The following is a 24229-nucleotide window of genomic DNA, read 5'->3' as shown; positions in this document are numbered from 1 at the left end:
TGTGACGTACACGATACATAAGTGTAGTCGTTGGATACCAGTTAAAGTTATGTTTCTCGTTGGAAGCATGGTAACACGTGGAACATTGGTACGCGTGAATGAGGCACATGATGGATGGAGCTTTACTTTACGAGTTTATCAACAAATATAACACTTTGTCGTACTATTTTATTAGATGATGGCTTGAGTTGATATTTTTTCGTGATAAAATAAATTTGTAACTTTTAGAAAAGTGTTTTTAATCATAATTTTGGGGTATTATTGTTTCCCTGTTTTCGAAGCTAAATAAAAGATTAATTTTACATATATTTAGATATAACAGGTGTAACAGATATCAAATTCTTTCTGCGTCAGTTTTTTTAACCCAGACCATTTCTTCCCAAGCAACCGAACGAAAGATGAAAACAACTGCTACGTTCACTCCCAACAGCAAATCCCTTGCTGTAACTATCGCAACCGCCTGGTCGCCGGGTAGATTCCGATTAAGTTCAGCTCAAACCGGCTTTGGTTATCCGGACACGATTTATGTGTTAGTTGCTGTTTAGGGGATGTTCGTTATATTCCCCAACTCCCCCGAGGCGTTAGAAAAGACAAGGAAGGGTGTGAATAAATCCGACCAATCTGCACGGCACTAATCGCCCTGGGATGTTTGGACGAGATTGTGGCCGGCCCTATATGATGCTAAACCGACCTATCCGCTTCAATGAACCGACGAACTAAGCGCATGAGACGATCCGTTCTTCTAATGCAGTAACTAGCGTCCAATGCTACCATGGAGGTATCATCTATCCGACAAACACTCCACTCCCCTCGAACAACTAACGGTTGATTTCCCGACTCGCGTGCGTGTGTTGGCGGTTGCGTCACGGCTAGACTTGTTTTCTCTATCGCCTGGAGAAGTCGTGCGGAATCGATCGATACGGGTTTGACTAACACGACACTAGCACACACACAGCCAGACGACGAAGCTACTACAGCCACAGTGAAGAAGCATTTGAGTGTGCGCGCCCGCTTTTCTAATCACCTTCTAAGCAACCGTGTGCCATCCCACTTGGTGCATGAGCGCCTGGCAATAGATTTAGCAAGAAGGTGAATATGAAAGATAGAAACGAATAGAAAACCACCCCTACTCGCGCTGTACTTGCACGGCCTCCCCTTAATGTACGCGTTTGATCCGTCCCCGGCCACTTCTTATACGGGAGGGTGTATAAAACCGAGGGGGTCGAACGATGGGCATCTTCCCTTTCCCCGTTCGATCGATGCGGCCGCGCGTGTGTGTTTATGTGTGGTTGTGATTGGGGTAGTGGCTAGCATGCGTAGCGAAGATTGAGAACCGAACGAAGATTGCCTTAGATCCCACGTTGCGATGGTGATGCGCTGTACAACGCCGACAGCGACGTCCAACATAACAGCAACAATGGCGATGATGCGTGAGAACCAGCATCTCGGTCCAGTGAATGAGATAAAACTTTTCCCAGGTTCTTATGCGTACAGGAGGCTGCCGCCGGCTTCAACGGATCGGGGGTGAACGAACGGATGTGGCCTGATCTCACCCGGATGGGAAATGACATGGGAAGGGGGAACGAGAAAATGGAGAAACCCCGACATTCCCGCAGCTTACTAGTTACGGTTCGCTGGGTACTGGAACGTAACATATAGAGAGTGGGAAAACTCAAATAGAGAAATCATGTTTTCTGTAACACAAAAAAGGCTTTTAGAAAATAGAATAAATTGAAGATTAGTTCGATTCCATGTGCTCGAATGGAAGTGTGCGAGTGGAAGATGCACTGCCGAACAGGTCGAGATTCCACCCCATTCGATGGCCAGTAATTGCACGAACGTGAAGAAAGAGCGCTGCCGATGAATGTCTCTGTCATGTCAGCATAGTCGCCGAGCAGTTGGCCCATGGAAGGGGCATTGGCATCGGTAAGAAAGAGGTAGGATCCGTACCATCTGTAGAGCGGAACCAACTGAAAGCGTTTGGGTTAAACAAAACGTTGCTTAAGAAATTGGAACTACATGATAAAATTTTGACCATGGGAAAATTGTCCCTTAAAAATCTGAAACAACTTATGTGTTAAAAAGTAAGCAACAAAAAATATAAATATATTAATATTTTTTCAACCGATCAGGTTTACAACCTTTAGCGACAACCCAAATGCACCAGCTCACCGGTTCGAGTTCGAGAACATCGAACTACATCCAGACAACTGCGTGGTTCACCTCCGCCGGACGATGCGGCCTTGGTCGCAACGGCGCTTACTATTTAACAATTACACAAACCCGCGCGTGCTCTACTCGCCGCAGCGGTTGGGGAAAAACGGCACTAAGAACGGCCGACCCTCCTACTACGACTGAGCCGCTGTTTTTCTTCCATCGCGCATCTTTCGCCGAAAAAGGGGAAGATGTGTGTGACCATTCCGCCTTCTGTTCGGTTCTTTCTAATCTACCACACACCTACAGAGGATAGGGGAACACAACAGTTATACAACCTTTTTGCCCCACGCTCTCCCCCTCACACGAATGGCATCCAAAGATGGCCATCAGCGGGTACTCTCCTCGCATTGGACACAAATATGAGCGCTGGGTAGCGACGGATGGATTAAAAAATGAAACCTCTTTTTCGCCGGCCCATGGAGGGTTTCTGTGTTTGTGTGTGTGCTTCTACAGTGGAGTACTGAAGATAGATGCAGCGTGCAGCGTAGTTCGATTCCGCTGCCAATCGAGTCATATCTGGGGGGAGGCAAGCAGTTCAAAACAGATTTCACCTCGCGTGAGTGGGATGTGAATGTCAATCGACGGTGAAAGAGCAGAGACCAACAACAAAAAACAACGTTAACGGAAGTGGTTACTCCATCTTTTCGAACCGATAACCGAGAAGGGGGGAAACGTCGCTTTCACTTAACAACTTTTGTCTTCCCACGATTGTCACCCGAGTCGTACTCCAGCTGTCCCTCGACGCCTGATATCTTTGGGGACACTTTTCTCTCTTCTTTTGACATTTCGGAGTGTGCCACGATGATGTGTCGCGAAAGCGTACTTGCAGTTGGATAGTGTACACGCAATGGTAGTAGTCGGAGTTGTTATTGTTTTGCTCAACCACACGTGCTTGATCAATGCAAAAGCAACGTTGTCATGGCGTGGTGTGTTGGTTTGTGCTTTTATTGCAGGTTCGTTATAGCAGGTTGTTTAGGGGCGTTGTTTACACATTCACGATTGCGTATGATTTATAGCTGTACCGTCAACAAAACGTTACATCGACCAGGAGTACAGGAGAGCACGTAGCCGACCTCGTCCACTACCTCCCAACCCGGTTGGCTAGTGTAGTACACACGTGAGCATGTTTGCCTCGCTTCGTGTTTCCTCTGCTCGGTTCCAGTCTCATACTGGCATTAGAAAACCAAGAAAACCAGCACAAAAATACTGTGTTTCCTTCTTGTAACCGCAACAGCCAAATGCTCTCGCTTTCTCGCGTATGTTTTGTTTTTTGAGGGTTCATTTCATCATCATCCAAAAGCGGCACAAACAGAGCAGGCCGAGTTTCGGCAACCGATGCCCACACTATGCGTATTGAATGTCAGTAAAGTCATCAATAAAAGGAGACGGAAATCACAAAATCGTAAATTCTTCATTCAAGAAATGCCCTTTAATTTTCTTTATTTTATCAAAACTTAAAGGCTATTTCTATTTTTCTAGAAGTCCGAAACATTCCATCACAGTAAAATCAGTTCACTACTGTGGTATGACATTCCATCACACACACACACACACACGCGCGCACACACACACACACACACACACACACACACACATACTCCACAACTCATACACCCACGTCACCACTGCAGCCAATGGCAATCGAAGCTCCCCTTCCTCTGAGCAACGGTTCTTTTTCTCTGGGGGCTCGTCTCTTCACGAATATTCGAAAAAAGCGGGGACGCCTTCGCTACCCGTTCCGGCATGGTCCAGGTTCCTGCTAGCCTGGTGCAATATTGCGGCCCGTACCTGACCCTCGTTTATAATAACAAAACTTTGTCGTCACTGTTTAGGGCCAGCCAGCTGCCGCCGCTCGCTGCGATGCCGACTATGCTACAAGCCGGTCCTGGGGGTCGTTGAACCTTTCCCGCGGGGAGAACGATTTCCCGCTGGCGTGGGAAGTAATGGAGTGGCCGAGGGATATTTTTAGGGGCGATATTTTTCAAATAAAGGCATATTTCAGAGCATTCTACAAGCTTGTGCATTTTCCAGAATTTAGTAAAACTATCAAAATAGAAAAAGTATACTGTTTCCTCCATTATTTCAGACCAAAACAGTCCAATCAAGCACAACATGAACTCTGACGGGCCTGAAGGGTGTGAGCTCGAACATCGCTCACCGGGGAATGCTCCGTCTACGTAGTGCGTGTATATGTGCATTATCTCTGAAGCACGCCTGATCGACGCTTGTGCCCAACTGACGCGACACCATGCTACGCGTGCTGCGGCCCGGGTCGGCCAGTTGATTCTTTTACTAACAAATTTCGATGCCCTCGGTCGAGTAGTACTGGGAACAACGCGTCCTGAGGGTCCCGTGTATGCTCCCTGAAGGAAATGAATGGAGACCGCTAGGTCACAAGTAGGTCAACCCAGAAGTACTATTCGTCGAGCTCATTCGCCGGGCGCCCCTTCCATTGCTAGTGACTCGCTGGCGCAAGCTTTAGCCTCGTTGGTGGTTTCTCCCTCACCTCATGCTGCGGATTGCTACGTACGCAGGGTTGCAACACTCTCCCCCACGACGACGACGACGATGACCACGATGACGGTGGAGCGCGTAATTATCATTTCTTGCTGACGTGAAAGCATTTCAACCACACAGTCGCACACGGAAACGATCCGTGCATGGGGCTTTTGATACTACACACCAAAGTGGGTATAGGGACTAGGTGGTCTTATAGGTTTGGCGGGAAGGCCATATTGGACGAACGAATGACAGGAGGGGATTCGATTGTGATACGTAGTTTTTCACCCACACTACGACACATCATCCAAAATAGCCATTGGAGTTCACACGCATACATCAACAAATGATCGAATCCCCTCCTGTCATTTCGTTTTCATTTTTCTACAATACGGCTGTCAATTTGTTCGGGATAAGCCCACCTGTATAATAAACCCACTTTGCTACACACTTAAAAATATTTCACGACCTCGGATAATACAACTGCCGAAATCCGTCGGCTCCAATATGTTTTACTGATATGTCAGTTGAAAATTTCCCATTGCCGATAATCAGTACTATTTAAAACTGAAATATCAGTTAAACAAATATTTTAACCGAAACTCGGCAACACAACATGCCGATTACGTACGTTAATACTGCTGTCATCGAGGGCATCCGTCAAAATAACCGAAATTTCGGCTATACTATTTGAGTTAGTCGAGGCTCGGTTTTCTCTCTGTCATTCATCATTTTGTCGATACAGAAACTAAAGGAACCTTGTTGTTTGAAATACCTTGGAAGTTTTTTTTATTTAACAAGTTTCTCTTTTATGCGACCGTTCTCGTCAATGGATGATTTGAGACTAACTTGTAATGAATCGATCGTTCCTAAATCTATAAAAGACTACTTCGATTACACGCGGCTACATTCGTTTACAGACACCTTTCGGAGTGATTTTGTGTTATAAAATTAATAGTGTGAAAAATAAATGAAAATATGACAGGGTTCACTCAGGCTTGTTTCACTCTGCCCGCTTTACAGAACCGTGTCTGTACCGATGCCCGCTCCATGCCCGGCCCTTCTTCCTGCACCTTTACTACATCCAGACGCTGTACACCATCTGGTGTTGTACCGGCGCTCGTCCCTGCGCTTCCCATCCCACCACAACTCTCATAATGGGGGGGGGGAGGTTACTTCCTGCCGTCCAACTACAGATACGATGGTGGCATCATGCTGCAGAAAATGTAGACCGGCAATCAGCATGGGCTCAGGCTGCTATGGCTATGGCTCAATAAATAATTGAGTTTGTTTTTATAACTCAAACTAACTTTTTACGCAAATAAAACCACTAAAATAAAAAAAAGATTGTTTTTATAATTAGCTGAAATCTCGGATTGCTCTAACCGAAAATCTCGGATAAACGTAAACGTCAAAACAAAATGTCAATTGCATTTTTAACCGAGATTTCGGCAACAGAAATTTAACCGAGATCTTTGCCGAGATCTCAGTTGTGCAGATCTCGGTAAAAATTAACCAAGATTCGGCAATTTTTTTTAAGTGTGTAGATCCTACCACCAATAAGATAACCCTCAGTCGTGAGGCAAAATTTATCGAAATGGAGGATTTCGAACATGATGCGTTTAATTGTTCTAAAAAGACGAATCCTCAAATTGTTGAGTGCGAAATCGACGACGATTTGCCTTTCGATGACGATTCCGATTTCGATGACGATGTCGGTGATCGTCTAGAATCTGAAGAAGAAGACAGCACAGATAAAACTCTAGTTGAGGAGGAGCTAATGGATACGGATTCCAGTATGTGCGATACTACGAACGAAGATGACGGTGTTGATGAACACACTCTCGAAAGGGCAGCAGAGCTGACGGTTCGACGATCATCCCGTAGCACAAAGGGTGTACCACCTCAACGTTTCCGAGTGTTGTGGATAGACGTGCCGAGCCCTGGATTCGCCGTAGCAGTTGCGCTGCTGCTGGTCGACATCCAGGAATCAACACTGCGCTCACGCACACTATCACGCCGCACTTAGCGATGCGCGCTAAGTGTGTGCAGAGCGCACCTAACGCAGTAAGTGTATACCAGACTACCGGTCGAGCAGGACTTCCGGTAGGGCTCACGGTGCGGCTCGTGCGCGCGGCCCCATACTGCATTGTATTGTGTTTTGTATTATTTAATTCGTGCAATAAATCTTGTAAATAGTTCAAACATAAAACCGAGAAACAACTGGAATGGTAAGAATATCCTCAAATGAAAGAATTTTAATCACCCAGGAGTATTGCGAGTTCCGTACATTTGAAGAAGCCATGAGTTGCCCAGATCTAGACTTGTGCAAGCGTACAATGGAGGAGGAGATCAAGTCCTTGCACGAAAATGCCACATGGGAAATCGCTTCTTTGCAAAAGATCGCAAAGCTGTGGGCAGTAAGTGGGTTTTTAAAGGAGAGATGGACGGTGACGGCAAATTAGTCCAATACAAGGCAAGACTTGTTCCAAAAGGATTCAGCCAAGTGTATGGTGCGGACTATGACAAAGTTTTTACCCCCGTGGCGAAGCAGACCACTTTTCGCACGTTGTTATCAATCGCTGCAACAAGAAAGTTGATTGTGAAACTGTTATATCCATTATTGTAGATTTAAGATTAGATTATAGATTAGATTAGATTAGACTAGATTATAGCATATTATAGCATGTAACTGTACGGAGAGAAATGAGAAATAAAACCCGGCACTTCTCGTTGAGCCTTGCAAGTGAATGGATGGTGTGATTATAACAGAAACATGTGGACGTTAAGTCGGCATACTTGTATGGAGACCTGGCAGAGACGATCTATATGAAACAACCCACTGGATTTGAAATTGGTTCAAAAAATGACGTGTGTCCACTGAAAAAGAGTTTATATGGTTTAAAGCAAGCAGGAAGAGTATGGAACCAAGCCCTGAAATCCGAACCGAAGTGCTCATTATAACCGAAGTGCTTCGGAGTTTGGGGTACCATTCTTGAGAAGCAGATCCTTGTCTGTTTGTGAAGAACAAGCGTGATCGATGGTCATTCATACTTGTTGTGGTCCGATCGAACTTAGCCATTCTGTCCACCTGGGTGTGCCACTCAGCGATAGCAGTCGACGGCTTCCGTATGATGTGTGCGTAGAAGGTTGTGCGTGAGTTACAGGACGCTGACCAGAGCATTGAGAGAGATAGTGCATGCAGTGAGTATTTCTCATTCGTGCGGCTGAGCTAGGGCAGATAGGATTAACACGGGCCTGTGGAATAGTATTGTATAATTAAGGAATAAAGGTTTTATATGTTATGTCGATGCAAAGAAATCGTCTTCGTCGTTGTAGTTACGTCCATGCTTCTTCTTCTTCTTTGGCTCAACAACCGATGTCGGTCAAGGCCTGGCTGTACCCACTTGTGGGCTAGGCTTTCAGTGACTAATTAATTCCCCCCATAGCAGGATAGTCAGTCCTACGTATGGCGGCGCGGTCTATTTGGGGATTGAACCCATGACGGGAATGTTGTTAAGTCGTACGAGTTGACGACTGTACTACGAGACCGGCTCAAAAATTACGTCCATGCATCCGACATAAAAATACTGTTGTATGTGGATGACATGCTTGTTGCTTGCTCTGAGGACAGAGAGTATGAAAACATCGAAACTACTTTGAAACGACATTTTAAGATAATCGTGCTCACGAAAACTGACAGTATAACTATTTCTTTCAAATCCCTACTTGAAGTCGATACCCATCGTGTTCAGTGTTTAGTGTAGGCAAACCATTTTTTAAATAATTAAAAATGATTTTTTATCGACCAAAATTGTCTATCCCCCAAGCCCTGCACGGCTCTACGAATTCCAATCCTAATCACATCGCTCTCATTACAACAATTACACCTAGGGTAACTGTACCAGTTTTCGGCAGTGTACCTATTTTCGGCAGTGTAGCAAAAAACGTGAAATTCTGCACAAATGCGGAGAATTTCACAAAACACAATTTTGTAGTGAAAGTGTACTTATTTGTTATTCACATATGAAGTTTCACACCATTTCATTACGTATTTTTCAAAATATCAAAAAATTATGCTTTTTTTGGGCAGTTTTGCTATCAGCCAATGGTTTGGCAGGTTTTGTGATTAAGAGAATCAGAACAGTAAAATAATGAAAAAGTGGTGAATATTAAAGATTTTATGCTTATTTAATTTATTCCTAATTGAGCAAACCAATGAAGCTATGGAGTTTTTGTTTTTTTTTTATGGCTATTCGATTTTCCAGTCGTTTAAGCTTAATTTTAATGGCTAGTTGGCAGGGAATCGAAGTTCAACCAGTCCCAAATAGACAGCTCGAACTCCATAGCTAATTTGGGACTGTTTAACGAAAAATCGTTCCGATGTCGTACTTTGTGGGTGATTAAGAGATGAAACGGTACTTTGCGCAATCATAATACTTTTAACAAACGCACGGAACTTTGCGGCTTAATAGCACTATGTGTAGGATTCATGATTGTTGTGATTCTTACACTTTATTTAAAACTTAATAGGAAACACGGTAAAATAACACATAGGACGATACGCGAATACTGGTGTGTGGGTGTGCAACCGTCCGTTGCCCTTGAGCGCTCGGTATCAACTCTCATGCGGCTCCGGTCCTTGTTCGCCAATACGGGAACACTCAGGCACTCAACACGATCGTGCTTCAATAGTCGACAGGCGAATGTCGACGTCGAGCAGCTGGCGCTGCTGAGGCTGCGTTCCCACAACAATGATAGAACTTGAAGGTTTGTAAAGAACGTGAACCGGACTAGGTGGAACTTTATAGCTTTTTAATGCATGACATCGGTACAAGGTGGCTCTTGTGTGTGTCAAAGTGTCAAAGACAGACGCCGTCTCGTGGTTTGTGCTCCAGTTTAGTGATGTAAGATCAGATCCGGATTCGTTCAAATGATCCGGATCAGTAAATTGAGCGAGTGAAACATGCATCAGTTTTTTTAAAGATCCGGATCATCGCCTCCCTGAGCGAAACAAAGGCATTCGAGCAATCGCGCCAAATGAGCAAGTGAGCCATCATTTTCGGAATTCCATTCTTCTCTCTTCAGATAGCAGATCAGACATATCTTACACGCATGTGATTATTTATACCATAACGTGAAAGCCTGGTCTCAACGCTCCGATCCCACTAATGCTTTAAATTCGACCACCCATGTGTTTTAAGGCGTTTATACACCAATAGCATATTTGTTCACAATGTGCAATCGTATGCAGAAATCTGCGTGCGAGGTGTCAATTCCATATAAAATTTTCGCTAATCGTGTAGATGAAGCTTTAGCGATATGTTTAGCGTATTGTCCACGCGACAATGACGATGAAAATATAACTGATAATCTCATTCGTGCGCTCGTTTACACGTACTGGATTTCTTCGCCTCGTGATTCCTGTTTAACACCACTACTCCAGTTAGATTAGTTATTTGAAGTAGCAATATGTAGTGAAGTGATTTTGATTTAACTGTAAATTATTTAAAACTCTGTGAACGTTATGAAAATTTACATTTCACAAATAAAAATGCATACAAAAAAAAAAGAAGAAATACAAAAAACAAAAAAAAGAGTTCTCTATTTCAATGATGACAACTTGCTTAAAAATAAAACACAAAGAAAAATAATCCCCGACACCCTGTCATAAGGAAGCTGCTTAGGCGCTATTTAGAAGGACCACCTGGAGCTTTGAAGCTATTTATCTACTGCAAAAAGCGAATTCAAGCAGCGATCTTTAGCTTGCCATAATTGCCTGCTTAAGCAATTTTGGCTATTTGGGTAGCTTCAATACTAGTAAGTTACACAATTTTGATACATCCATTTGCTTTTTCTTATCAAAAGGAGCTTTAAATGTTCGACTATTAGCTAAAGGTGACGTCAAATTGCTCCCAAAAACGATATTTGCGGCCCGCGAAGTGAAAATTTTGGATACCCCTGTTTTAATTCAATAACCTACACTGCTCGACCGCGTGGATGACAAAACGGCCATAAAAATGCTGCTTGGGAATGTTATAAGGAATGTAACGCTTCTCCAATGTAACGTAGAGGGCTGAGCCTTACTTTTGCACGTTTGGTAAAAGTAAGGCTCAGCCCTCTACGTTACGCTAGCGTTACGCGTAACGCCTGTTAATCACAAACCCAAGCAATCTTTTTGAACGTTTGTTTTAACCGCCGTGGATGAGCAAATTAATAGATAATCATGTCTTATTATTGTTTACTTTTATATGATAATAAGAAAAGCTTTGTTGATAATTAGAAAAGTTGTCACAACTTCAAGAATTATAATTTTAACAATCTTATAAATAAAATATGTAAATAATAAAAAAAAGATTATTTATTTATTTACCCAGTTATTGATAAAGTAGTATAATGAAATACTTACAAGTATTTATTAACTTCATTAACCTCATTTTAAAAAGAGCCCTTGCATCTAAAGTAATTTTTATTCAAAATGGCCAGAAACATAGATTGAAAAGTTAATAGTTATATTTCATATATATAATTAGATTAAAAATATTTGAATATTTTATATTTTCTAATCATAGAAAATGTTACTCCAATTGAAAGCTTTTGGGGTGTTCATGAGCTTCCTTCTTTCAGACTTTTTTTCATTAATCATAATGCAACAATGAAAAATATTAAACCTGTTATTTAATTGTTATTTAAAAATTAAATCTCCTTGAAATCGGTTCATCTTACAGCAATTAACTTTTTTTTCATCTCAATTTAAAATATTCTTAATTCAAATAATGTACACTGGTCGGTCGCCTGGATGACAAAACCGGCACAGAGGTTCGCCGCATTAATGTTTTAGAGTTTGGCTCTAAAATTAATTTAACCGTTTTATACGATTCTTACTGAATTTAACACAGAGTTTTTAGATTCAGAATAAATTTTTTGAATTGAATCAAACCGGAGGTTCGTTTTTAATTTTACTTTCGAACTTGGAATTTTTGTTCAGTGCAAAATGCTATGCTGGTCAAACTCGCCTCGCGGCCCACTGTGAAGCTGTCAAGCTGTGTTTTGTTTTGATAAAAAATGAGGCGTCCCTTTGTGAAGGTTTGTTTTAATATTTTTGTATATCTTTCGCGAGGTATTATTATAATTAAAATTACATTCTAAGTGTAATAATTATCGATGCTTATTAATTCGTGTTTTTTTTATGTATATTCCATACAGGTAGCTCGCAACAAACGATCGACAGCACGGTTCGTGTACGTGCAGCTGCGGGAAGGGCTGTATTGCTGGAAGGTTGCTGGTAGCTGGTAGGTTTTCTATCACAAATAAGTTTTATTATTTCCTTCATATTTTAAAGTGTTTTGTTTTGTTTTGTTTAGGTTGCTGGTAGCTGCAGCTGCGGGAAGGGCTGTATTGCTGGAAGGTTGCTGGTAGCTGCAGCTGCGGGAAGGGCTGTATTGCTGGAAGGTTGCTGGTAGCTGGTAAGTTTTCTATCACAAATAAGTTTTATTATTTCCTTCATATTTTAAAGTGTTTTGTTTTGTTTTCTTTTTCAGGTTGCTGGTAGCTGCAGCTGCTGGTGTTTCATCGTTCCGGTACGCCACGAAGACCTCAAAGTTTTTTGTGATATAAAAATAAACGAAAAGAAAGAAAGAAAATTGGTTTTTTTATTTTTTGTTCGGATAGATGGGAGGCTTGTCCTCGCCCCTTTTAGGTTGCGATTGGTGGCGCGCCGTGGCTTCCAGAGTTTTGGCTAACGGTTAGCGCGTTAGTTTAGCATTAGATTTATTATCTGAATATTATATTACGGTACCGAGCACAATTGCGTATCTCGAGTTTCACACGTACGTGCGGATTCCTATGGAAAGAATAGTTTACGCTGCCGGCTTCGAGGGTTGAAATATATCGGCACAGAGGTTTGCATAAATGTTTTGTTCTTTTGTTGTTGTAAAACAGTAGGTATTGTTTGCGCAAATTTAATGCAAAATTTATTAGTTTATTTTAGCATTACATTCATTATCTGATATACGTTAAAGTACGGGACCGAGCATAATAGCGTATGTCGAGTTACACACGTACGTGCGGATTCCGATGGAAAGAATAGTTTACACTGCCGGCTTCGAGGGTTGAAATATATCGGCACAGAGGTTCGCCGCATTAATGTTTTAGAGTTTGGCTCTAAAATTAATTTAACCGTTTTATACGATTCTTACTGAATTTAACACAGAGTTTTTAGATTCAGAATAAATTTTTTGAATTGAATCAAACCGGAGGTTCGTTTTTAATTTTACTTTCGAACTTGGAATTTTTGTTCAGTGCAAAATGCTATGCTGGTCAAACTCGCCTCGCGGCCCACTGTGAAGCTGTCAAGCTGTGTTTTGTTTTGATAAAAAATGAGGCGTCCCTTTGTGAAGGTTTGTTTTAATATTTTTGTATATCTTTCGCGAGGTATTATTATAATTAAAATTACATTCTAAGTGTAATAATTATCGATGCTTATTAATTCGTGTTTTTTTTATGTATATTCCATACAGGTAGCTCGCAACAAACGATCGACAGCACGGTTCGTGTACGTGCAGCTGCGGGAAGGGCTGTATTGCTGGAAGGTTGCTGGTAGCTGGTAGGTTTTCTATCACAAATAAGTTTTATTATTTCCTTCATATTTTAAAGTGTTTTGTTTTGTTTTGTTTAGGTTGCTGGTAGCTGCAGCTGCGGGAAGGGCTGTATTGCTGGAAGGTTGCTGGTAGCTGCAGCTGCGGGAAGGGCTGTATTGCTGGAAGGTTGCTGGTAGCTGGTAAGTTTTCTATCACAAATAAGTTTTATTATTTCCTTCATATTTTAAAGTGTTTTGTTTTGTTTTCTTTTTCAGGTTGCTGGTAGCTGCAGCTGCTGGTGTTTCATCGTTCCGGTACGCCACGAAGACCTCAAAGTTTTTTGTGATATAAAAATAAACGAAAAGAAAGAAAGAAAATTGGTTTTTTTATTTTTTGTTCGGATAGATGGGAGGCTTGTCCTCGCCCCTTTTAGGTTGCGATTGGTGGCGCGCCGTGGCTTCCAGAGTTTTGGCTAACGGTTAGCGCGTTAGTTTAGCATTAGATTTATTATCTGAATATTATATTACGGTACCGAGCACAATTGCGTATCTCGAGTTTCACACGTACGTGCGGATTCCTATGGAAAGAATAGTTTACGCTGCCGGCTTCGAGGGTTGAAATATATCGGCACAGAGGTTTGCATAAATGTTTTGTTCTTTTGTTGTTGTAAAACAGTAGGTATTGTTTGCGCAAATTTAATGCAAAATTTATTAGTTTATTTTAGCATTACATTCATTATCTGATATACGTTAAAGTACGGGACCGAGCATAATAGCGTATGTCGAGTTACACACGTACGTGCGGATTCCGATGGAAAGAATAGTTTACACTGCCGGCTTCGAGGGTTGAAATATATCGGCACAGAGGTTCGCCGCATTAATGTTTTAGAGTTTGGCTCTAAAATTAATTTAACCGTTTTATACGATTCTTACTGAATTTAACACAGAGTTTTTAGATTCAGAATAAATTTTTTGAATTGAATCAAACCGGAGGTTCGTTTTTAATTTTACTTTCGAACTTGGAATTTTTGTTCAGTGCAAAATGCTATGCTGGTCAAACTCGCCTCGCGGCCCACTGTGAAGCTGTCAAGCTGTGTTTTGTTTTGATAAAAAATGAGGCGTCCCTTTGTGAAGGTTTGTTTTAATATTTTTGTATATCTTTCGCGAGGTATTATTATAATTAAAATTACATTCTAAGTGTAATAATTATCGATGCTTATTAATTCGTGTTTTTTTTATGTATATTCCATACAGGTAGCTCGCAACAAACGATCGACAGCACGGTTCGTGTACGTGCAGCTGCGGGAAGGGCTGTATTGCTGGAAGGTTGCTGGTAGCTGGTAGGTTTTCTATCACAAATAAGTTTTATTATTTCCTTCATATTTTAAAGTGTTTTGTTTTGTTTTGTTTAGGTTGCTGGTAGCTGCAGCTGCGGGAAGGGCTGTATTGCTGGAAGGTTGCTGGTAGCTGCAGCTGCGGGAAGGGCTGTATTGCTGGAAGGTTGCTGGTAGCTGGTAGGTTTTCTATCACAAATAAGTTTTATTATTTCCTTCATATTTTAAAGTGTTTTGTTTTGTTTTCTTTTTCAGGTTGCTGGTAGCTGCAGCTGCTGGTGTTTCATCGTTCCGGTACGCCACGAAGACCTCAAAGTTTTTTGTGATATAAAAATAAACGAAAAGAAAGAAAGAAAATTGGTTTTTTTATTTTTTGTTCGGATAGATGGGAGGCTTGTCCTCGCCCCTTTTAGGTTGCGATTGGTGGCGCGCCGTGGCTTCCAGAGTTTTGGCTAACGGTTAGCGCGTTAGTTTAGCATTAGATTTATTATCTGAATATTATATTACGGTACCGAGCACAATTGCGTATCTCGAGTTTCACACGTACGTGCGGATTCCTATGGAAAGAATAGTTTACGCTGCCGGCTTCGAGGGTTGAAATATATCGGCACAGAGGTTTGCATAAATGTTTTGTTCTTTTGTTGTTGTAAAACAGTAGGTATTGTTTGCGCAAATTTAATGCAAAATTTATTAGTTTATTTTAGCATTACATTCATTATCTGATATACGTTAAAGTACGGGACCGAGCATAATAGCGTATGTCGAGTTACACACGTACGTGCGGATTCCGATGGAAAGAATAGTTTACACTGCCGGCTTCGAGGGTTGAAATATATCGGCACAGAGGTTCGCCGCATTAATGTTTTAGAGTTTGGCTCTAAAATTAATTTAACCGTTTTATACGATTCTTACTGAATTTAACACAGAGTTTTTAGATTCAGAATAAATTTTTTGAATTGAATCAAACCGGAGGTTCGTTTTTAATTTTACTTTCGAACTTGGAATTTTTGTTCAGTGCAAAATGCTATGCTGGTCAAACTCGCCTCGCGGCCCACTGTGAAGCTGTCAAGCTGTGTTTTGTTTTGATAAAAAATGAGGCGTCCCTTTGTGAAGGTTTGTTTTAATATTTTTGTATATCTTTCGCGAGGTATTATTATAATTAAAATTACATTCTAAGTGTAATAATTATCGATGCTTATTAATTCGTGTTTTTTTTATGTATATTCCATACAGGTAGCTCGCAACAAACGATCGACAGCACGGTTCGTGTACGTGCAGCTGCGGGAAGGGCTGTATTGCTGGAAGGTTGCTGGTAGCTGGTAAGTTTTCTATCACAAATAAGTTTTATTATTTCCTTCATATTTTAAAGTGTTTTGTTTTGTTTTGTTTAGGTTGCTGGTAGCTGCAGCTGCGGGAAGGGCTGTATTGCTGGAAGGTTGCTGGTAGCTGCAGCTGCGGGAAGGGCTGTATTGCTGGAAGGTTGCTGGTAGCTGGTAGGTTTTCTATCACAAATAAGTTTTATTATTTCCTTCATATTTTAAAGTGTTTTGTTTTGTTTTCTTTTTCAGGTTGCTGGTAGCTGCAGCTGCTGGTGTTTCATCGTTCCGGTACGCCACGAAGACCTCAAAGTTTTTTGTGATATAAAAATAAACGAAAAGAAAGAAAGAAAATTGGTTTTTTTATTTTTTGTTCGGATAGATGGGAGGCTTGTCCTCGCCCCTTTTAGGTTGCGATTGGTGGCGCGCCGTGGCTTCCAGAGTTTTGGCTAACGGTTAGCGCGTTAGTTTAGCATTAGATTTATTATCTGAATATTATATTACGGTACCGAGCACAATTGCGTATCTCGAGTTTCACACGTACGTGCGGATTCCTATGGAAAGAATAGTTTACGCTGCCGGCTTCGAGGGTTGAAATATATCGGCACAGAGGTTTGCATAAATGTTTTGTTCTTTTGTTGTTGTAAAACAGTAGGTATTGTTTGCGCAAATTTAATGCAAAATTTATTAGTTTATTTTAGCATTACATTCATTATCTGATATACGTTAAAGTACGGGACCGAGCATAATAGCGTATGTCGAGTTACACACGTACGTGCGGATTCCGATGGAAAGAATAGTTTACACTGCCGGCTTCGAGGGTTGAAATATATCGGCACAGAGGTTCGCCGCATTAATGTTTTAGAGTTTGGCTCTAAAATTAATTTAACCGTTTTATACGATTCTTACTGAATTTAACACAGAGTTTTTAGATTCAGAATAAATTTTTTGAATTGAATCAAACCGGAGGTTCGTTTTTAATTTTACTTTCGAACTTGGAATTTTTGTTCAGTGCAAAATGCTATGCTGGTCAAACTCGCCTCGCGGCCCACTGTGAAGCTGTCAAGCTGTGTTTTGTTTTGATAAAAAATGAGGCGTCCCTTTGTGAAGGTTTGTTTTAATATTTTTGTATATCTTTCGCGAGGTATTATTATAATTAAAATTACATTCTAAGTGTAATAATTATCGATGCTTATTAATTCGTGTTTTTTTTATGTATATTCCATACAGGTAGCTCGCAACAAACGATCGACAGCACGGTTCGTGTACGTGCAGCTGCGGGAAGGGCTGTATTGCTGGAAGGTTGCTGGTAGCTGGTAAGTTTTCTATCACAAATAAGTTTTATTATTTCCTTCATATTTTAAAGTGTTTTGTTTTGTTTTGTTTAGGTTGCTGGTAGCTGCAGCTGCGGGAAGGGCTGTATTGCTGGAAGGTTGCTGGTAGCTGCAGCTGCGGGAAGGGCTGTATTGCTGGAAGGTTGCTGGTAGCTGGTAAGTTTTCTATCACAAATAAGTTTTATTATTTCCTTCATATTTTAAAGTGTTTTGTTTTGTTTTCTTTTTCAGGTTGCTGGTAGCTGCAGCTGCTGGTGTTTCATCGTTCCGGTACGCCACGAAGACCTCAAAGTTTTTTGTGATATAAAAATAAACGAAAAGAAAGAAAGAAAATTGGTTTTTTTATTTTTTGTTCGGATAGATGGGAGGCTTGTCCTCGCCCCTTTTAGGTTGCGATTGGTGGCGCGCCGTGGCTTCCAGAGTTTTGGCTAACGGTTAGCGCGTTAGTTTAGCATTAGATTTATTATCTGAATATTATATTACGGTACCGAGCACAATTGCGTATCTCGAGTTTCACACGTACGTGCGGATTCCTATGGAAAGAATAGTTTACGCTGCCGGCTTCGAGGGTTGAAATATATCGGCACAGAGGTTTGCATAAATGTTTTGTTCTTTTGTTGTTGTAAAACAGTAGGTATTGTTTGCGCAAATTTAATGCAAAATTTATTAGTTTATTTTAGCATTACATTCATTATCTGATATACGTTAAAGTACGGGACCGAGCATAATAGCGTATGTCGAGTTACACACGTACGTGCGGATTCCGATGGAAAGAATAGTTTACACTGCCGGCTTCGAGGGTTGAAATATATCGGCACAGAGGTTCGCCGCATTAATGTTTTAGAGTTTGGCTCTAAAATTAATTTAACCGTTTTATACGATTCTTACTGAATTTAACACAGAGTTTTTAGATTCAGAATAAATTTTTTGAATTGAATCAAACCGGAGGTTCGTTTTTAATTTTACTTTCGAACTTGGAATTTTTGTTCAGTGCAAAATGCTATGCTGGTCAAACTCGCCTCGCGGCCCACTGTGAAGCTGTCAAGCTGTGTTTTGTTTTGATAAAAAATGAGGCGTCCCTTTGTGAAGGTTTGTTTTAATATTTTTGTATATCTTTCGCGAGGTATTATTATAATTAAAATTACATTCTAAGTGTAATAATTATCGATGCTTATTAATTCGTGTTTTTTTTATGTATATTCCATACAGGTAGCTCGCAACAAACGATCGACAGCACGGTTCGTGTACGTGCAGCTGCGGGAAGGGCTGTATTGCTGGAAGGTTGCTGGTAGCTGGTAAGTTTTCTATCACAAATAAGTTTTATTATTTCCTTCATATTTTAAAGTGTTTTGTTTTGTTTTTTTTAGGTTGCTGGTAGCTGCAGCTGCGGGAAGGGCTGTATTGCTGGAAGGTTGCTGGTAGCTGCAGCTGCGGGAAGGGCTGTATTGCTGGAAGGTTGCTGGTAGCTGGTAAGTTTTCTATCACAAATAAGTTTTATTATTTCCTTCATATTTTAAAGTGTTTTGTTTTGTTTTCTTTTTCAGGTTGCTGGTAGCTGCAGCTGCTGGTGTTTCATCGTTCCGGTACGCCACGAAGACCTCAAAGTTTTTTGTGATATAAAAATAAACGAAAAGAAAGAAAGAAAATTGGTTTTTTTATTTTTTGTTCGGATAGATGGGAGGCTTGTCCTCGCCCCTTTTAGGTTGCGATTGGTGGCGCGCCGTGGCTTCCAGAGTTTTGGCTAACGGTTAGCGCGTTAGTTTAGCATTAGATTTATTATCTGAATATTATATTACGGTACCGAGCACAATTGCGTATCTCGAGTTTCACACGTACGTGCGGATTCCTATGGAAAGAATAGTTTACGCTGCCGGCTTCGAGGGTTGAAATATATCGGCACAGAGGTTTGCATAAATGTTTTGTTCTTTTGTTGTTGTAAAACAGTAGGTATTGTTTGCGCAAATTTAATGCAAAATTTATTAGTTTATTTTAGCATTACATTCATTATCTGATATACGTTAAAGTACGGGACCGAGCATAATAGCGTATGTCGAGTTACACACGTACGTGCGGATTCCGATGGAAAGAATAGTTTACACTGCCGGCTTCGAGGGTTGAAATATATCGGCACAGAGGTTCGCCGCATTAATGTTTTAGAGTTTGGCTCTAAAATTAATTTAACCGTTTTATACGATTCTTACTGAATTTAACACAGAGTTTTTAGATTCAGAATAAATTTTTTGAATTGAATCAAACCGGAGGTTCGTTTTTAATTTTACTTTCGAACTTGGAATTTTTGTTCAGTGCAAAATGCTATGCTGGTCAAACTCGCCTCGCGGCCCACTGTGAAGCTGTCAAGCTGTGTTTTGTTTTGATAAAAAATGAGGCGTCCCTTTGTGAAGGTTTGTTTTAATATTTTTGTATATCTTTCGCGAGGTATTATTATAATTAAAATTACATTCTAAGTGTAATAATTATCGATGCTTATTAATTCGTGTTTTTTTTATGTATATTCCATACAGGTAGCTCGCAACAAACGATCGACAGCACGGTTCGTGTACGTGCAGCTGCGGGAAGGGCTGTATTGCTGGAAGGTTGCTGGTAGCTGGTAAGTTTTCTATCACAAATAAGTTTTATTATTTCCTTCATATTTTAAAGTGTTTTGTTTTGTTTTGTTTAGGTTGCTGGTAGCTGCAGCTGCGGGAAGGGCTGTATTGCTGGAAGGTTGCTGGTAGCTGCAGCTGCGGGAAGGGCTGTATTGCTGGAAGGTTGCTGGTAGCTGGTAAGTTTTCTATCACAAATAAGTTTTATTATTTCCTTCATATTTTAAAGTGTTTTGTTTTGTTTTCTTTTTCAGGTTGCTGGTAGCTGCAGCTGCTGGTGTTTCATCGTTCCGGTACGCCACGAAGACCTCAAAGTTTTTTGTGATATAAAAATAAACGAAAAGAAAGAAAGAAAATTGGTTTTTTTATTTTTTGTTCGGATAGATGGGAGGCTTGTCCTCGCCCCTTTTAGGTTGCGATTGGTGGCGCGCCGTGGCTTCCAGAGTTTTGGCTAACGGTTAGCGCGTTAGTTTAGCATTAGATTTATTATCTGAATATTATATTACGGTACCGAGCACAATTGCGTATCTCGAGTTTCACACGTACGTGCGGATTCCTATGGAAAGAATAGTTTACGCTGCCGGCTTCGAGGGTTGAAATATATCGGCACAGAGGTTTGCATAAATGTTTTGTTCTTTTGTTGTTGTAAAACAGTAGGTATTGTTTGCGCAAATTTAATGCAAAATTTATTAGTTTATTTTAGCATTACATTCATTATCTGATATACGTTAAAGTACGGGACCGAGCATAATAGCGTATGTCGAGTTACACACGTACGTGCGGATTCCGATGGAAAGAATAGTTTACACTGCCGGCTTCGAGGGTTGAAATATATCGGCACAGAGGTTCGCCGCATTAATGTTTTAGAGTTTGGCTCTAAAATTAATTTAACCGTTTTATACGATTCTTACTGAATTTAACACAGAGTTTTTAGATTCAGAATAAATTTTTTGAATTGAATCAAACCGGAGGTTCGTTTTTAATTTTACTTTCGAACTTGGAATTTTTGTTCAGTGCAAAATGCTATGCTGGTCAAACTCGCCTCGCGGCCCACTGTGAAGCTGTCAAGCTGTGTTTTGTTTTGATAAAAAATGAGGCGTCCCTTTGTGAAGGTTTGTTTTAATATTTTTGTATATCTTTCGCGAGGTATTATTATAATTAAAATTACATTCTAAGTGTAATAATTATCGATGCTTATTAATTCGTGTTTTTTTTATGTATATTCCATACAGGTAGCTCGCAACAAACGATCGACAGCACGGTTCGTGTACGTGCAGCTGCGGGAAGGGCTGTATTGCTGGAAGGTTGCTGGTAGCTGGTAGGTTTTCTATCACAAATAAGTTTTATTATTTCCTTCATATTTTAAAGTGTTTTGTTTTGTTTTGTTTAGGTTGCTGGCAGCTGCAGCTGCGGGAAGGGCTGTATTGCTGGAAGGTTGCTGGTAGCTGCAGCTGCGGGAAGGGCTGTATTGCTGGAAGGTTGCTGGTAGCTGGTAAGTTTTCTATCACAAATAAGTTTTATTATTTCCTTCATATTTTAAAGTGTTTTGTTTTGTTTTCTTTTTCAGGTTGCTGGTAGCTGCAGCTGCTGGTGTTTCATCGTTCCGGTACGCCACGAAGACCTCAAAGTTTTTTGTGATATAAAAATAAACGAAAAGAAAGAAAGAAAATTGGTTTTTTTATTTTTTGTTCGGATAGATGGGAGGCTTGTCCTCGCCCCTTTTAGGTTGCGATTGGTGGCGCGCCGTGGCTTCCAGAGTTTTGGCTAACGGTTAGCGCGTTAGTTTAGCATTAGATTTATTATCTGAATATTATATTACGGTACCGAGCACAATTGCGTATCTCGAGTTTCACACGTACGTGCGGATTCCTATGGAAAGAATAGTTTACGCTGCCGGCTTCGAGGGTTGAAATATATCGGCACAGAGGTTTGCATAAATGTTTTGTTCTTTTGTTGTTGTAAAACAGTAGGTATTGTTTGCGCAAATTTAATGCAAAATTTATTAGTTTATTTTAGCATTACATTCATTATCTGATATACGTTAAAGTACGGGACCGAGCATAATAGCGTATGTCGAGTTACACACGTACGTGCGGATTCCGATGGAAAGAATAGTTTACACTGCCGGCTTCGAGGGTTGAAATATATCGGCACAGAGGTTCGCCGCATTAATGTTTTAGAGTTTGGCTCTAAAATTAATTTAACCGTTTTATACGATTCTTACTGAATTTAACACAGAGTTTTTAGATTCAGAATAAATTTTTTGAATTGAATCAAACCGGAGGTTCGTTTTTAATTTTACTTTCGAACTTGGAATTTTTGTTCAGTGCAAAATGCTATGCTGGTCAAACTCGCCTCGCGGCCCACTGTGAAGCTGTCAAGCTGTGTTTTGTTTTGATAAAAAATGAGGCGTCCCTTTGTGAAGGTTTGTTTTAATATTTTTGTATATCTTTCGCGAGGTATTATTATAATTAAAATTACATTCTAAGTGTAATAATTATCGATGCTTATTAATTCGTGTTTTTTTTATGTATATTCCATACAGGTAGCTCGCAACAAACGATCGACAGCACGGTTCGTGTACGTGCAGCTGCGGGAAGGGCTGTATTGCTGGAAGGTTGCTGGTAGCTGGTAAGTTTTCTATCACAAATAAGTTTTATTATTTCCTTCATATTTTAAAGTGTTTTGTTTTGTTTTGTTTAGGTTGCTGGTAGCTGCAGCTGCGGGAAGGGCTGTATTGCTGGAAGGTTGCTGGTAGCTGCAGCTGCGGGAAGGGCTGTATTGCTGGAAGGTTGCTGGTAGCTGGTAAGTTTTCTATCACAAATAAGTTTTATTATTTCCTTCATATTTTAAAGTGTTTTGTTTTGTTTTCTTTTTCAGGTTGCTGGTAGCTGCAGCTGCTGGTGTTTCATCGTTCCGGTACGCCACGAAGACCTCAAAGTTTTTTGTGATATAAAAATAAACGAAAAGAAAGAAAGAAAATTGGTTTTTTTATTTTTTGTTCGGATAGATGGGAGGCTTGTCCTCGCCCCTTTTAGGTTGCGATTGGTGGCGCGCCGTGGCTTCCAGAGTTTTGGCTAACGGTTAGCGCGTTAGTTTAGCATTAGATTTATTATCTGAATATTATATTACGGTACCGAGCACAATTGCGTATCTCGAGTTTCACACGTACGTGCGGATTCCTATGGAAAGAATAGTTTACGCTGCCGGCTTCGAGGGTTGAAATATATCGGCACAGAGGTTTGCATAAATGTTTTGTTCTTTTGTTGTTGTAAAACAGTAGGTATTGTTTGCGCAAATTTAATGCAAAATTTATTAGTTTATTTTAGCATTACATTCATTATCTGATATACGTTAAAGTACGGGACCGAGCATAATAGCGTATGTCGAGTTACACACGTACGTGCGGATTCCGATGGAAAGAATAGTTTACACTGCCGGCTTCGAGGGTTGAAATATATCGGCACAGAGGTTCGCCGCATTAATGTTTTATACGATTCTTACTGAATTTAACACAGAGTTTTTAGATTCAGAATAAATTTTTTGAATTGAATCAAACCGGAGGTTCGTTTTTAATTTTACTTTCGAACTTGGAATTTTTGTTCAGTGCAAAATGCTATGCTGGTCAAACTCGCCTCGCGGCCCACTGTGAAGCTGTCAAGCTGTGTTTTGTTTTGATAAAAAATGAGGCGTCCCTTTGTGAAGGTTTGTTTTAATATTTTTGTATATCTTTCGCGAGGTATTATTATAATTAAAATTACATTCTAAGTGTAATAATTATCGATGCTTATTAATTCGTGTTTTTTTTATGTATATTCCATACAGGTAGCTCGCAACAAACGATCGACAGCACGGTTCGTGTACGTGCAGCTGCGGGAAGGGCTGTATTGCTGGAAGGTTGCTGGTAGCTGGTAAGTTTTCTATCACAAATAAGTTTTATTATTTCCTTCATATTTTAAAGTGTTTTGTTTTGTTTTGTTTAGGTTGCTGGTAGCTGCAGCTGCGGGAAGGGCTGTATTGCTGGAAGGTTGCTGGTAGCTGCAGCTGCGGGAAGGGCTGTATTGCTGGAAGGTTGCTGGTAGCTGGTAAGTTTTCTATCACAAATAAGTTTTATTATTTCCTTCATATTTTAAAGTGTTTTGTTTTGTTTTCTTTTTCAGGTTGCTGGTAGCTGCAGCTGCTGGTGTTTCATCGTTCCGGTACGCCACGAAGACCTCAAAGTTTTTTTGTGATATAAAAATAAACGAAAAGAAAGAAAGAAAATTGGTTTTTTTATTTTTTGTTCGGATAGATGGGAGGCTTGTCCTCGCCCCTTTTAGGTTGCGATTGGTGGCGCGCCGTGGCTTCC

At 40.6% G+C, this 24229-nt stretch overlaps 2 long non-coding RNA genes across 12 annotated transcripts; both read left to right on the top strand.

Moving 5' to 3' along the window:
• Positions 1–576: 576 nt before the first annotated feature.
• LOC133393826 (uncharacterized) lies at positions 577–3624 on the top strand. Its single transcript, XR_009766415.1, has 2 exons — positions 577–3170; positions 3234–3624. It is a non-coding gene; the product is annotated as an uncharacterized LOC133393826 (long non-coding RNA).
• A 7930-nt stretch (positions 3625–11554) lies between these two features.
• Positions 11555–23324, top strand: LOC133392687 (uncharacterized). 11 transcript variants are annotated; one of them, XR_009765748.1, is made up of 28 exons: positions 11555–11802; positions 11923–12008; positions 12081–12182; positions 12258–13115; positions 13236–13321; positions 13394–13495; positions 13571–14428; positions 14549–14634; positions 14707–14808; positions 14884–15741; positions 15862–15947; positions 16020–16121; positions 16197–17054; positions 17175–17260; positions 17333–17434; positions 17510–18367; positions 18488–18573; positions 18646–18747; positions 18823–19680; positions 19801–19886; positions 19959–20060; positions 20136–20993; positions 21114–21199; positions 21316–21373; positions 21449–22306; positions 22427–22512; positions 22585–22686; positions 22762–23324. It is a non-coding gene; the product is annotated as an uncharacterized LOC133392687 (long non-coding RNA). The 11 variants fall into 11 exon arrangements; XR_009765749.1 differs by having other exon boundaries at positions 11774–11836; XR_009765753.1 differs by lacking the exon at positions 14707–14808.
• Positions 23325–24229: the final 905 nt, after the last annotated feature.

The sequence above is a fragment of the Anopheles gambiae genome, chromosome 3, assembly GCF_943734735.2.
Source record: "Anopheles gambiae chromosome 3, idAnoGambNW_F1_1, whole genome shotgun sequence".
NCBI lineage: Eukaryota > Metazoa > Arthropoda > Insecta > Diptera > Culicidae > Anopheles > Anopheles gambiae.
This window is presented reverse-complemented; position numbering and strand designations above follow the sequence as displayed.